Source organism: Tachyglossus aculeatus, chromosome 6 (assembly GCF_015852505.1).
Source record: "Tachyglossus aculeatus isolate mTacAcu1 chromosome 6, mTacAcu1.pri, whole genome shotgun sequence".
NCBI lineage: Eukaryota > Metazoa > Chordata > Mammalia > Monotremata > Tachyglossidae > Tachyglossus > Tachyglossus aculeatus.
In genome coordinates, this window is record NC_052071.1 from 14,528,678 (window position 1) to 14,541,242 (window position 12,565).

General features: G+C 48.7%; 1 protein-coding gene and 1 non-coding gene across 2 annotated transcripts in view; both read left to right on the forward strand.

Moving 5' to 3' along the window:
- The first annotated feature begins 1,577 nt into the window (after positions 1-1,577).
- Positions 1,578-1,715, forward strand: LOC119930165. Its single transcript, XR_005451654.1, has one exon. It is a non-coding gene; the product is annotated as a small nucleolar RNA SNORA7 (small nucleolar RNA).
- A 157-nt stretch (positions 1,716-1,872) lies between these two features.
- CAPN6 (calpain 6) overlaps positions 1,873-12,565 on the forward strand; it is an 89,522-nt gene continuing 78,829 nt past the window's right edge. The window contains exon 1 of the mRNA XM_038748104.1: positions 1,873-1,945. The gene's annotated coding sequence lies outside the window, so the exon portion shown is untranslated. The remainder of the gene's footprint in view (positions 1,946-12,565) is intronic.

Genomic DNA, 12,565 nt, shown 5'->3' on the forward strand with positions numbered 1-12,565 from the left:
TCGTCATCGTTCCCTCCCGCCTCTTCCTCATCGGTCTGTCCTTCGGTCAGAGGATTAAGACTCTAGAGCAGCCCCCGTACACGGTGTTGTGACAACTCTCGCATCCCTTGTGGCCATGCCAGATCGAAGAATCCTCGTAAACCCCCCCCTCATATGCAGCGTAAGAGTTTTGCTCTCGGCTTGTTGCCCATTCTTTTCTCATGTCAATGTACCAGGCAAGATGTGTGTAATGTCATTTTCAAAGAATAAAATCTGGTTTCAGTATTGCTGACTGAGCCCCCCCGCTTTTTTAGTGCTCGGCGGGTCAGAAATCTCATTTGAGGTGTCTGCTCCGGATGCCTGTCTGAGTGGCCAGGGCTTGGTTCCGTTGTCTTTCCAGGCAGAGAAAGAACTGAGGAGAAGAGGCTGGAATTCTCCTCTGTGCATCCTGAGACCAACACAGCCCATCCATTGCCTGCCTTGGAGAGTGACTTCCAGATGGTACATTCAGTGCTTAGAACAGTTCTTTGCAAATAGTAAGCACTTAATAAATACTATCATTATTATTATTATTATTATTATTACCATCATCAGTGGTATTTATTGAGCACTGAATCTGTGCAGAGCACTGTTCTAAGCGCTTGGGAGAGGACAGTACAATAGAGTTGGTAGACACGTCCCCTCCCCACAACGAGCTTATGGTCTGGTGGGGAAGACAGCTCAGAAACCCCAAAAAACAGGGTGGGAGGGGGCAGATGGCTTTATTATTATTATTATTATTATTATTATTATTATTGTTATTATTATTATTCTCTGTGCCTCAGTGACCTCATCTGGAAAATGGGGATTAAGACTGTGAGCCCCCTGTGGGACAACCTGATCACCTTGTAACCTCCCCAGCGCTTAGAACAGTGCTTTGCACATAGTAAGCGCTTAACAAATACCATTGTTATTATTATTATTTCTGGGGGAGGCAGCTGTGTCTAGGGTGAAAAGCCAAAAGAATCTGGTTGATATCGCCTCAGATAGGGAAGACTGAGGTGTGGCATATCCCTCAACAGATCTCAAGACTGTTGTCTCCCTCTGCCCCTGTTACCTAGAGTCCTCCCTGGGACAGGGACTGTGTCCATCCTAATTAGCTGGTATCTACTTCAGCACTTAAAACAGTACCTGGCACATAGTAAATGCTTAACAAATACCATAAAAAAAACCTACCAGTCTGATGGGAAGATCACAGTGTGGGCACGCACACACACATACACACTGTACCATTTGTCTTGAGGAGGAGATGGCACAATCTCTGTTCTCAGTCAGGAACCGGCGATCTTCAGTGGTGACAGGTCACACAAACACACACACATAAACACCCACTGACACCAAATCAATCACTCAATCATTGTTTTCCACCGAGTGCTTCTGTGGGCAGAGCACTGCCCTAAGCGCTCGGGAAAGCCCAGTACAACAGAGTTGGTAGACACGTTCCCTGCCCACGAGGAGCTTCCGCACGGACCAGGAATAAATGCAGGTGATGGCGTAGAAGATAAAGAGCTGCGCAACAGAACCAACTTCCCATATTTCCCCACCAGTGACAGAGATGAGCCCTCTCAGTGTCGCACCTGGAGAGTTTCCAGTACTCTACCAGTCTCAGCTACGGGAGGGAGAGTCAAGCAGAGGCCTACGCATTCCATTCCTAGCTTGGGCAGTGGCTAGCGAGTGGCAGGCAATCTGCTATAAATCAAAACTCCCCCGTGCCGGGCAGCAGCGGCATGGGAGAGAGTCGAGGGCGGAGACTCTAGTTAACTGTGCGGAAGGAGGCGGTGGTAAACCACTTCTGGATTTTGACCAAGAAAACTGTGTGGATAAACTACCAGAACGATCGCGGATGGAGGTGGGGCGTTCGGGGAGAGAAGCGTCCATGGCGTCACCAACGGACAGAGGCGACTCGACAGCATAAGACAAGTCAAAGGTGAGCATGAGGGTGGGTGGGGTGGCGGGTCACTAGGCTGACTGGCCTGGCAGCCAGTTCAGGTGGGGTTGCCCTGCCCCTGGGAGAGGGCATTCCCTATAAGGACCGGAGCTGGAAGAAGCCACAACTTGGCCACCGATGTGCTTTATTTGGCAGGGTCCGGTCCCTTGCCAATAGGCTAGGTTGGTCTTGCTACAGCTCCCGGAGGCTCCAGGCAGCGTCCAAACCAGCCCCTCAGTCGGGCCTGGCCTTCCCTTGCAGGCAGGGCCCCGTGATGCTCTCTAGCCTTTTCCCTTTCTTTTCTCACTCCGCCAATCCGACTTCCGCTTCTCGCTCATGTCTCAAGTAGTGCCTTTGGGGATTCCCACCTTTAGCCTGTAACTCCAGAAGGCCTTGAGCTGGCCCGCCCTCTCCCACCCCACCCCAGGCTTTCCCTTGCCAAGATGTCATCTTAACCCTGTGGAAGGAGAGAGCCCCCTCCCCTGCCTTGGCTCCACCCCAGAACCCCCCAAAGAAACCAAAGCACATCCCAGAGCAGTGCCATCCCTGCTATGTCAAGTGGTTTATTTTAAGGGGAGATACTTTCCCACAGTTGTTTCACGCCAGCACGTGCTGCGAAGCCAACAGCTGCTGGAGACTGATTTAAGCTGTTAGTTCCGAGTAGGAACCTCCCAACTCCTTATTCAGGGCTGGGTGGAGAGCCTTCAAGTGTAAAGTCATCGTTAATTCATTCAATCAATCAGTGGTATTTATTGAGCACTTCCTGTGGGCAGAACACTGTACTGAGCGCTTGGAAGAGTACAACAGAGTAGGTCGGCATGTTTCCTGCCCACAAGGAGCTTATAGTCTAGAGACAGACAATAAAATAAGTTACAGGTGCAAGTGCTGTGGAGTTAAGGGTGAGGTGAATATCAAGTGCTTAAAGGGTACAAATCCAAGTTCAAGCATGATGCATGAGGGAGAGGGAGTAGAGGAATTAGGGCTTAGTCAGGGAAGTCCTCTTGGAGGAGATGTGATTGTAATAAGAATTTGAAGGTGGGGAGAGCAGTGGTCTGTTGGAAATGAAGAGGGAGGATGTGGGCGAGGGGTCGGCAGCAGCAAGGTATTCATTCATACATTCAATCGTATTTATTGAGCGCTTACTGTGTGCAGAGCACTGTACTAAGGGCTTGGGAAGTACAAGTAGAGAAGATTGAGGTACAGTGAGTAGGCTGGCATTGGAGGAGTGAAGCGTGGGGGCTGGGCTGGAGTAGGAAATCAGTGAGGTAAGACAGAAAGGGGCAAGTTGATTGAGTGTCTTAGCCTATGGTAAGGAGTTTCTGTTTGAGGTGGAGGTGGATGGGCAACCTCTGAAGAGACATGGACTGAACAGGTTTTTAGAAAAATGATCCAGGCATCCAAGTGAAATAAGGACTGGAGTGGGGAGAGACAGGAGGCAGGGAGGACAGTGAGGAGGCTGATGCAGTAATTAAGGCAGTACAGAGAAGCAGAGTGGCTCAATGGAAAGAGCACAGGCTTGGGAGTCAGGGGCCATGCGTTCAAATCCCGGCTCCACCTATTATCAGCTGTGTGACTTTGGACAAGTCACTTCTCTGTGCCTCAGTTACCTCATCTGGAAAATGGGGATTAAGACTGTGAGCCCCACGTGGGACAACCTGATCACCTTGTATCCCCCTCCAGCGCTTAGAACAGTGCTTTGCACATAGTAAGCGCTTAACAAATGCCATTATTATTATTATTATTATTACAGATTAAGTGCTTGGATCAGGGTAGAAGCATTTTGGATGGAGAGGAAAGGGCAAATTTTAGCAATGCTGTGAAGGTAGAACTGACGGGATACGGTGACCAGGTTAGGGGCTTGTGAAACACAGAGGACAGTGGTGCTGTCCAGTGTTGGGAAAGGCTGGGGGAGGACAGGGTTTGGATGTGAAGATGAGGAGTTCTGTTTCGAACATGTTAAGCTTGAGGTGTCGGCAAGATATCCAGGTAGAGATATCCTAGAGGCAGGAGAAAGCAGAGGAGAAATATCAGGGCTAGAGAGGTAGATTTGGGAATTATCCACATAGAGATAGTAGTTGAAGCCATGGGAGGGAATGAGTTCTTCTAGAGAGTAGGGGTAGATGGAGACTAGAAGGGGATCCAGAACTGAACCTTGAGGGACTCCCACAGTCATCATCATCATCATCAATCATATTTATTGAGCGCTTACTATGTGCAGAGCACTGTACTAAGCGCTTGGGAAGTACAAATTGGCAACATATAGAGACAGTCCCTACCCAACAGTGGGCTCACAGTCTAAAAGGGGGAGTCAGAGGGCGAGAGGCAATGGAGGAGCTCATGAAAGAGACTGAGAAGGAGCAACCAGAGAGATAGGAATAGAACCAGCAGAGAACAGTGTCGGTGAAGCCAAGATGAATGTTTTACGGAGAAGAGGGTGACCCACAGTGTGGAAGGCAGCTGAGAGGCTGAGGAGGATTAGGATGCAGTAGAAGCTGTCAGATTTGACAAGAAGATGACCTTAGAGAGGGCCGTTTCTGTGGAGAGAATGGGGTGGAAGCCAGATTGGAGGGGGTCAGGGAGAGAATTGGAGGATGGAAAATGGAGAGGGGGACTAGGTAACTCTCTCCACAGGATATGAGAGCCCATTCAGGTTCTGCTGAGGGTATGGCTGGCCATGGCTCACTTCCACCATATGTGGTACAATGTGCTTGACACTGTACTGAGCGCTGGGATGGATCAGACCACCCACTGCGGCCTTCCTCCCTCACCACTGGGGCTGTCCGATCCGCAGCTGACATCCCTGACCCTGAGTCCGGGCCGGCCTGAGTACCCACAGGCTCAGACCACCAGGTGCCAGCTCTGACCCACAGTAGCCAACTGCCCCTTGGCTACTCAGAGGTGGAAGGTACTTGCCCAAGCTCTTCCTGTCCAGCCCAAGGCCTGGCTCACTGGCCACTCAGTCTGCCGACAGTCCCTAATGCCTCCATTGGAGTGCGGCTGGAGGGTCCCTCAAAAAGTAGCCCTCCTGCCTCCACAGCTAAAAGACTCCTTTCTTGGTTTCCTCCTGCAGAAACAGAACAATACAGCCTCCCTTTGGTTATCGTTATTATAATGGTATTTGTTAAGCACTCACCGTGTGTCAGACACTGTTCCAAGCGATTTAAACACGTTAAACAGGCGGATTATATTCCCTGTCCCACATGGGGCTCACAGTCTAAATAGGAGGGATAACCCCATTTTACAATTGAGGTAACTGAGACTCAGAGAAGTTAAGTGACTTTCCCCAATTCACATAGCAGGCCACTGGTAGAGCTGGGATTTGATGCCATGCTGCTCCTCGGGTTCCTTTCAGGACACAAAATCTAGGTGAGAAGAGCGTTTCGGATTCCCGAAGTACAGCAGGAGGAGAAATCCGTTCAATTTGGGAAGCAACGTGGCCAACAGAAAGAGCATGATCCTGGGAGTCATACGATCTGGGTTCTAATCCTGACTCCACCATTACCTGCTGCGTGACCTTGGGCAAGTCACTCCACTTCTCTGTGTCTCAGTTACCTCATCTGTAAAATGAGGATTAAGAATTTGAGCCCCATGGGAGACAGGGACTGTGTCCAACTTGATTACCTCCTATCCACCCTCGCACTTATAAATAGTAATAATGATAATAATTATGGTATTTAAGTGATTACTATGTGCCAGGCACTGTACTAAGCACTGGGGTGGGTATAAGCAAATCAGGCTGAACACAGTCCCTTTCCCACATGGGGCTCACGGTCTCAATCCGCATTTTACAGATGAGGTAACTGAGGCCCAGAGAAGTGAAGTAACTTGCTCAAAGTGACACAGCAGACAAGTGGCGGAGCCAGGATTAGAACCTGTGACCTTCTGACTCCTAGGCCTGTGTTCTGTCTATCCACCATGCTGCTTCTCTAATACAGTGCCGGGCACGTAGTAAGCGTTTAACAAACCATAAAACCCCCCACAGACCTGCCAGGCCCAGAAGGGTGAGTGTTGGAGCTCCTTCTACAGAGAGAACAGAATTCCCTCTATGGGAGGAGTCTCAGGTCTGGAGATCAATCAATCAATCGTATTTATTGAGCACTTACTGTGTGCAGAGCACTGTACTAAGCGCTTGGGAAGTCCAAGTTGGCAACATATAGAGACGGTCCCTACCTAACAGTGGGCTCACAGTCTAGGGATGACGGGAGAGGCTTCCCGGGGTTCCCCAGTGGAAAAGGGGCGGCTGAGAGGGTTTCTGAGCAAGCACTCAGCCTCGCCGAGTTTAAGCAAGGATAACATCCAAACAGCCCAAGCAGTGGAAAACCGTTCCCTGACCATTTATTGAACGGCAGCAGTGTCTTGGCTGCCGGACTTGCTCCTCACCAAAACCTGCGCAAACCATCTGGTTCCAAACCGGCGATGAGATGGTTCAGGGAAGACGGACTGCAGCCATGCCCCGGCCCCAAGCCAATGCCAGCCAACACCTGGGCTGTCTTAAAGTCTCTGCCTTGTCAGGCTGGAGTAGGGAGGGACAGTGTGGAGAGGAAGTGGCTGATTTTCCCAGAATTTTCCAAACCACCGGGTAGATTCCTGATATGAAGGGAGCAGCAGACTTGGAATTATCCACCAAGAGCTGGCTATGAACTGAGCCCCGTGTTTGGGCAGGGACTGTGTCCACCCCGGTTACCTTGTATCTGTCCCAGAGCTTAGCACAGGGCCTGGCACATAGTGAACGCTTAATAGATAGCACAAGTATTATTGATATTAGGCTTGAAGGCCCCACACCCGGTCTTCAACTGGCTTTCATGCTGAAGGGAGGCAGGGAGAGGACAGAGACTGCAGAGAATAACTGACCCGCGGATTGAACCTAGAGCTTCTCTAGATGTTGCCAACTTGTACTTCTCAAGCGCTTAGTACAGTGCTCTGCACATAGTAAGCGCTTAATAGATAGCACAGTTATTATTCATATTAGGCTTCAAGGCCCCACACCCGGTCTTCAACTGGCTTCCATGCTTTCATGCTGAAGGGAGGCAGGGAGAGGACAGAGACTGCGGAGAATAACTGGCCCGCAGGTTAAACCTAGAGCTTCTCTAGATGTTGCCAACTTGTACTTCTCAAGCGCTTAGTACAGTGCTCTGCACATAGTAAGCGCTTAATAGATAGCACAGTTATTATTGATATTAGGCTTCAAGGCCCCACACCCGGTCTTCAACTGGCTTCCATGCTTTCATGCTGAAGGGAGGCAGGGAGAGGACAGAGACTGCGGAGAATAACTGACCCACGGATTAAACCTAGAGCTTCTCTAGATGTTGCCAACTTGTACTTCTCAAGCGCTTAGTACAGTGCTCTGCACATAGTAAGCGCTCAATAAATATGATTGAATGAGTGAATGAATGGTGTTATCGGTTTCCTTGGCAACTCTAGGGAAAGCAAAATGGGTTCTGGGGGGGAAATGGGCGACAGGAGTGAAGGAGAGGGACAGAGGGGTGTGACTAATAGACAAGCTGAACAATTAGCATCCAGACAACTGGCAGTTTGAGGGTACTTGATCTAGGGGCACACCCTTCCACTCTGCCCATTCTGACCCCATTTCAGCAAGCAGGGGCAGGGAAAGGCCAAGGGTCTCTGAACTTCATTAACACTAGCTGATCCTCATTCCCAAACTGGCCTCTCCCCTCGGGACCCAGCCCGGCTCCAAGCCTGTTCTCCCCTATCAGGAAACAGAGCCCACCACTGTGAGAAAAAGCTGGGGGGGGGTGGTCTTAGACCCTCCCAGACTGCTCTCTCTTAGTGGAGCTCCTTGCCCAGTTTCAGGGGGGAGCCGGACTCTTAGAGAAGTCCTCGCTGAAACACCTCCGGATACTGGTTTTCATTCATTCATTCATTCAATTGTATCTATTTATTTTTTTATCGTATTTATTGAGCGCTTACCGCATGCAGAGCACTGTACTGAGCTCTTGGGAAGTACAAGTCGGCAACATGTAGAGACGGTCCCTGCCCAACAACGCGCTCACAGTCTAGAAGGGGGAGACAGAGAACAAAATACGTGGACAGGTGTAAAGTCCTCAGAATAAATAGAAGTAAAACTAGATGCACATCATTATCAAAATAAATAGAATAGTAAATAGGTACAGGTAAAATAAATAGAGTAATAAGTCTGTACAAACATATATACAGGTGCTGTGGGGAGGGGAAGGAGGTAGGCCGGGGGGGGGTGGGGAGGGGGAGAGGAAAAAGGGGGCTCAGTGTGGGAAGGCCTCCTGGAGGAGGTGAGCTCTCAGTAGGGCTTTGAAGGAAGGAAGAGAGCTAGCTTGGAGGATGTGCGGAGGGAGGGCATTCCAGGCCAGGGGGAGGACGTGGGCCGGGGGTCGACGGCGGGACAGAGGAGAATGAGGCCCGGTGAGGAGATTAGTGGCAGAGGAGCGGAGGGTGCAGGGTGGGCTGGAGAAGGAGAGAAGGGAGGTGAGGTAGGAGGGGGTGAGGGGATGGAGCTCAGAGCCCCAGTTGCCTCATCTGTGAAATGGGGATTGAATACCTGATCAGGTTGGACGCTGTCCCTGTCCCACATGGGGCTCACAGTCTCAATCCCCATTTTACAGATGAGGTAACTGAGGCCCAGGGAAGTGACCAGCTGAAGGTCACACGGCAGACAAGTGGCGGAGCTGGGACTGGAACCCATGACCTTCTGACTCCCGAGCCCGTGCTCTATTCACTACGCCAAGCTGCTTCTCATAGGATGGGAATTGGGTGGGTGGGGAGGGGAGTGGTCTTTAATCCCCATTTTACAGACGAGGAAACTGAGAAGCCAAGTGCCTTCAATCATTCGTTCATTCAATCATATTTATTGAGCGCTTACTGTGTGCAGAGCCTGTACTAAGCGCTTGGGAAGTACAAGTTGGCAACATAAAGAGACGGTCCCTACCCAACAACGGGCTCACGGTCTAGAAAAGGGAGACAGACAACAAAACAAAACATGTGGACAGGTGTCAAATCGTCAGAACAAACAAAGCTAGGTGCACATCATTGACAAAATAGAATAGTAAATATGTACAAGTAAAATTAAGTAATAAATCTGTACAAACACATATACAGGTGCCGTGGGGAGGGGAGGAGGAGAGGAGAAAGGGGGCTCAGTCTGGGAAGGCCTCTTGGAGGAGGTGAGCTCTCAGTAAGGCTTTGAAGGGAGGAAGAGAGCTTGGCGGATGAGCGGAGGGAGGGCATTCCAGGCCAGGGGGAGGACGTGCCCCCTCCTACCTCACCTCCCTTCTCTCCTTCTCCAGCTCAGCCCGCACCCTCCGCTCCTCTGCCGCTAACCTCCTCACCATACCTCGTTCTCGCCTGTCCCGCCAGCGGCGGAGCTGGGATTAGAACCCATGACCTCTGCCTCCCCGGGCTCTTTCCGCTAATGCTCAGTAAATGAGCATAATTTACTAATTCACTAATTACTGATTCACTAATGCTCAGGGAAGCCGCGTGGTTCAGTGGAAAGAGCCCGGGTTAGAGGTCATGGGTTCGAATCCCAGCTCCGCCGCTCGTCAGCTGTGTGACTTCAAGCAAGTCGCTTCACTTCTCTGTGCCTCAGTTCCCTCATCTGTGAAATGGGGATTAAGATTGTGAGTCCCACGTGGGACAACCTGATTAGCTGCTTACTGTGTGCAGAGCACTGTACTAAGCGCTTGGGAAGTACAAGTTGGCAACATATAGGGACAGTAATAATAATAATAATAATTATTATTATTATTATTATTATCATCATTATTATATAATATAATAATAATTATTATATATTATTATTATATAGTATAATAATAATTATTATTATATTATAATTATTATTATTATTGGATTGAAGAGAGAGGGCTCAAGGCTCAAATGAGGCAATTCTGCCACCTAGTGGAAAGAGGTTTTCCCATGTGAGTAAAACTTTCTCTTCCAACTCTCAGAGGTAAGGGGCCTCCAGGGGTGGTGGTAATAATAATAATAATAATAATAATAAAATAATAATAATAATAATAATAATATTTGTTAAGCATTTATGAGCCAAGCACTGTTCTAAGCGCTGGGGTAGATGCAGATGGTCCTCCTGCTTGAAAAGAGCCATTTGGTGGACACCTTGCCTGACTCAAGGCAAGAAATCATACAAGTGTGCCACGGGAAGACTGCCTGATTAAAAAAAAGAAAAATGATGGCATTTATTAAGCGCTTACTACGTGCAAAATCAATCAATCAATCGTGTTTATTGAGCACTTACTGTGTGCAGAGCACTGTACTTGGGAAGTACAAGTCAGCAACACGTAGAGACAGTCCCCACCCAACAGTGGGCTCGCAGTCTAGAAGGGGGAGACAGAGAACAAAACCAAACATACTAACAAAATAAAATAAATAGAATAGATACGTACAAGTAGGATAAATAAATAAATAGAGTAATAAATATGTACAAACATATATACATATATACAGGTGCTGTGGGGAAGGGAAGGAGGTATTCTTATTATTATTCTAAGAATAATTCTAGAACATAATATTCTAGAACATTATTCTAAGCGCTGGGGGATACAAGGTGATCGGGTTGTCCCACGTGGGGTTCACAGTCTTATCCCCCCCAGCCAGCGCTTAGAACAGTGCTTGGCACATAGTAAGCACTTAACAAATACCAAAATTATTATTCATTATAATTAATCAGATGAGGGAACTGAGGCTCGGAGAAGTTAAGTGACTTCCCCAAGGTCACACAGCAGGCATTTGGCGGGGCTGGGATTCGAACCCAGGACCTGTGACTCCTGAGCCCATGCTCTTTCCACTGAACCACACTGCTTCTCATGATAATGATACTCCTCTGCATCTCATGCTTCTCTGATACTGACAAACTGGACCTCCCCTCCTCTGCCCCCCAGGACCGTCCCCCTGATGGGTCCCTAGGGCCACAGCGTTTAGAAGCAGCATAGTCTGTAAAAAAAAATAAATCACAAGTCCAGGAGTCAGAGGAACTGGGTTCTCATCCCCACTCTGTCCCTCGCCTTACTGCCTGTCTTGGGGCAAGTCACTTCTCCCTGGCTAGACTGTAAACTCACTGTGGTCAGGGAATGTGATTGTTATTTTGTTATGTTCATTCATTCATTCAATCGTATTTATTGAGCGCTTACTGTGTGCAGAGCACTGTACTAAGCGCTTGGGAAGTACCAGTTGGCAACAACTTGTTGTTGGTACTCCCCCAGGTGCTTAATAGATTGCTGTGCACACAGTAAGTGCTCAATAAATATGATTGATTGACTGCCTTCACTTCTCTGGGCCCCGGTTTTCTTAACTATGAAATCAATCAATCAATCAATCAATCGTATTTATTGAGCGCTTACTGTGTGCAGATCACTGTTCTAAGCGCTTGGGAAGTACAAGTTGGCAACATATACAGTCCCTACCCAACAGTGGGCTCACAGTCTAAAACGGGGAGACAGAGAACAAAACCAAACATACTAACAAAATAAAATAAATAGAATAGATATGTACAAGTAAAATAAATAAATAGAGTAATAAATATGTACAAACATATATACAGGTGCAGTGGGGAAGGGAAGGAGGTAAGATGGGGGGATGGTGAGGGGGATGAGGGGGAGAGGAAGGAAGGGACTCAGTCTGGGAAGGCCTCCTGGAGGAGGTGAGCTCTCAGTAGGGCCTTGAAGGGAGGAAGAGAGCTAGCTTGGCGGATTCAGTTCCCAGCCTCCCTCCCAATGTGCCCCATGAGGGACACATTCTGCTCTGCTTATCTGGTGTCTACTCCAGTACTTAGTATGGTGCTTGGCCCACAGTTAGTGCTTAACAAATACCACTATTATCATTATTGCTATTGAGGCTAGTCATGCAAATTCCCTGGATTATTGAAGCCTAAAGATACCCCTTGGCTTGCAAATTATCTGGCAAAGCTGTGACAAGCAGAGCCTTGTGGGAGTGAGGAGGAGGTGGATTTCAGCTGGAAGCTCCTTGCCAGCAAGGATCATGCCCGTTGGCTTATTTTGTATCCTCTGCATAGTGCTGGGCTCTGCGCTTGGCTTTGGGTTTTGCTCAATAAACACCGTCGCTTAAATTTCCTTGGTAGGTACTCAGTCTTGTCCCCAAGATTGGTATGGAATTTCTGTAAAGTTCGTTCTCGTTGACCTGTGCTTTCAGGTGGCAATGCTCTTTGCTCCTGAATTGGAACCCTCCTATCTTCATCGTATTGAACAGGGTGGGTATAACTGCCTCACTGTGAAGAGCCCCAGACTGGAGGAATGAATTTCTAAGGACGTTTTCTTTATGGCATTTGTTAAGCGCTTAGTATGTGTCCAGCACTGTTCCGAGTGCTAGTGTAGATACACATTAATCAGGGCAGATAGAGTCCCTATCCCACATGGGGCACATTAGACTGTGAGCCCACTGTTGGGTGGGGACTCTCTCTATATGTTGCCAACTTGTACTTCCCAAGCGCTTAGTGCAGTGCTCTGCACACAGTAAGCGCTCAATAAATACAATTGATGATGATGGGGCTCACAGGAAAGTAGGAGGGAGTACAGGAATTGAATCCCCATTTTGCAGCTGAGGAAACCAAGGCCTGGAAAAGTTAAGCGACCTCCCCAAGGTCAACCAGCAGGC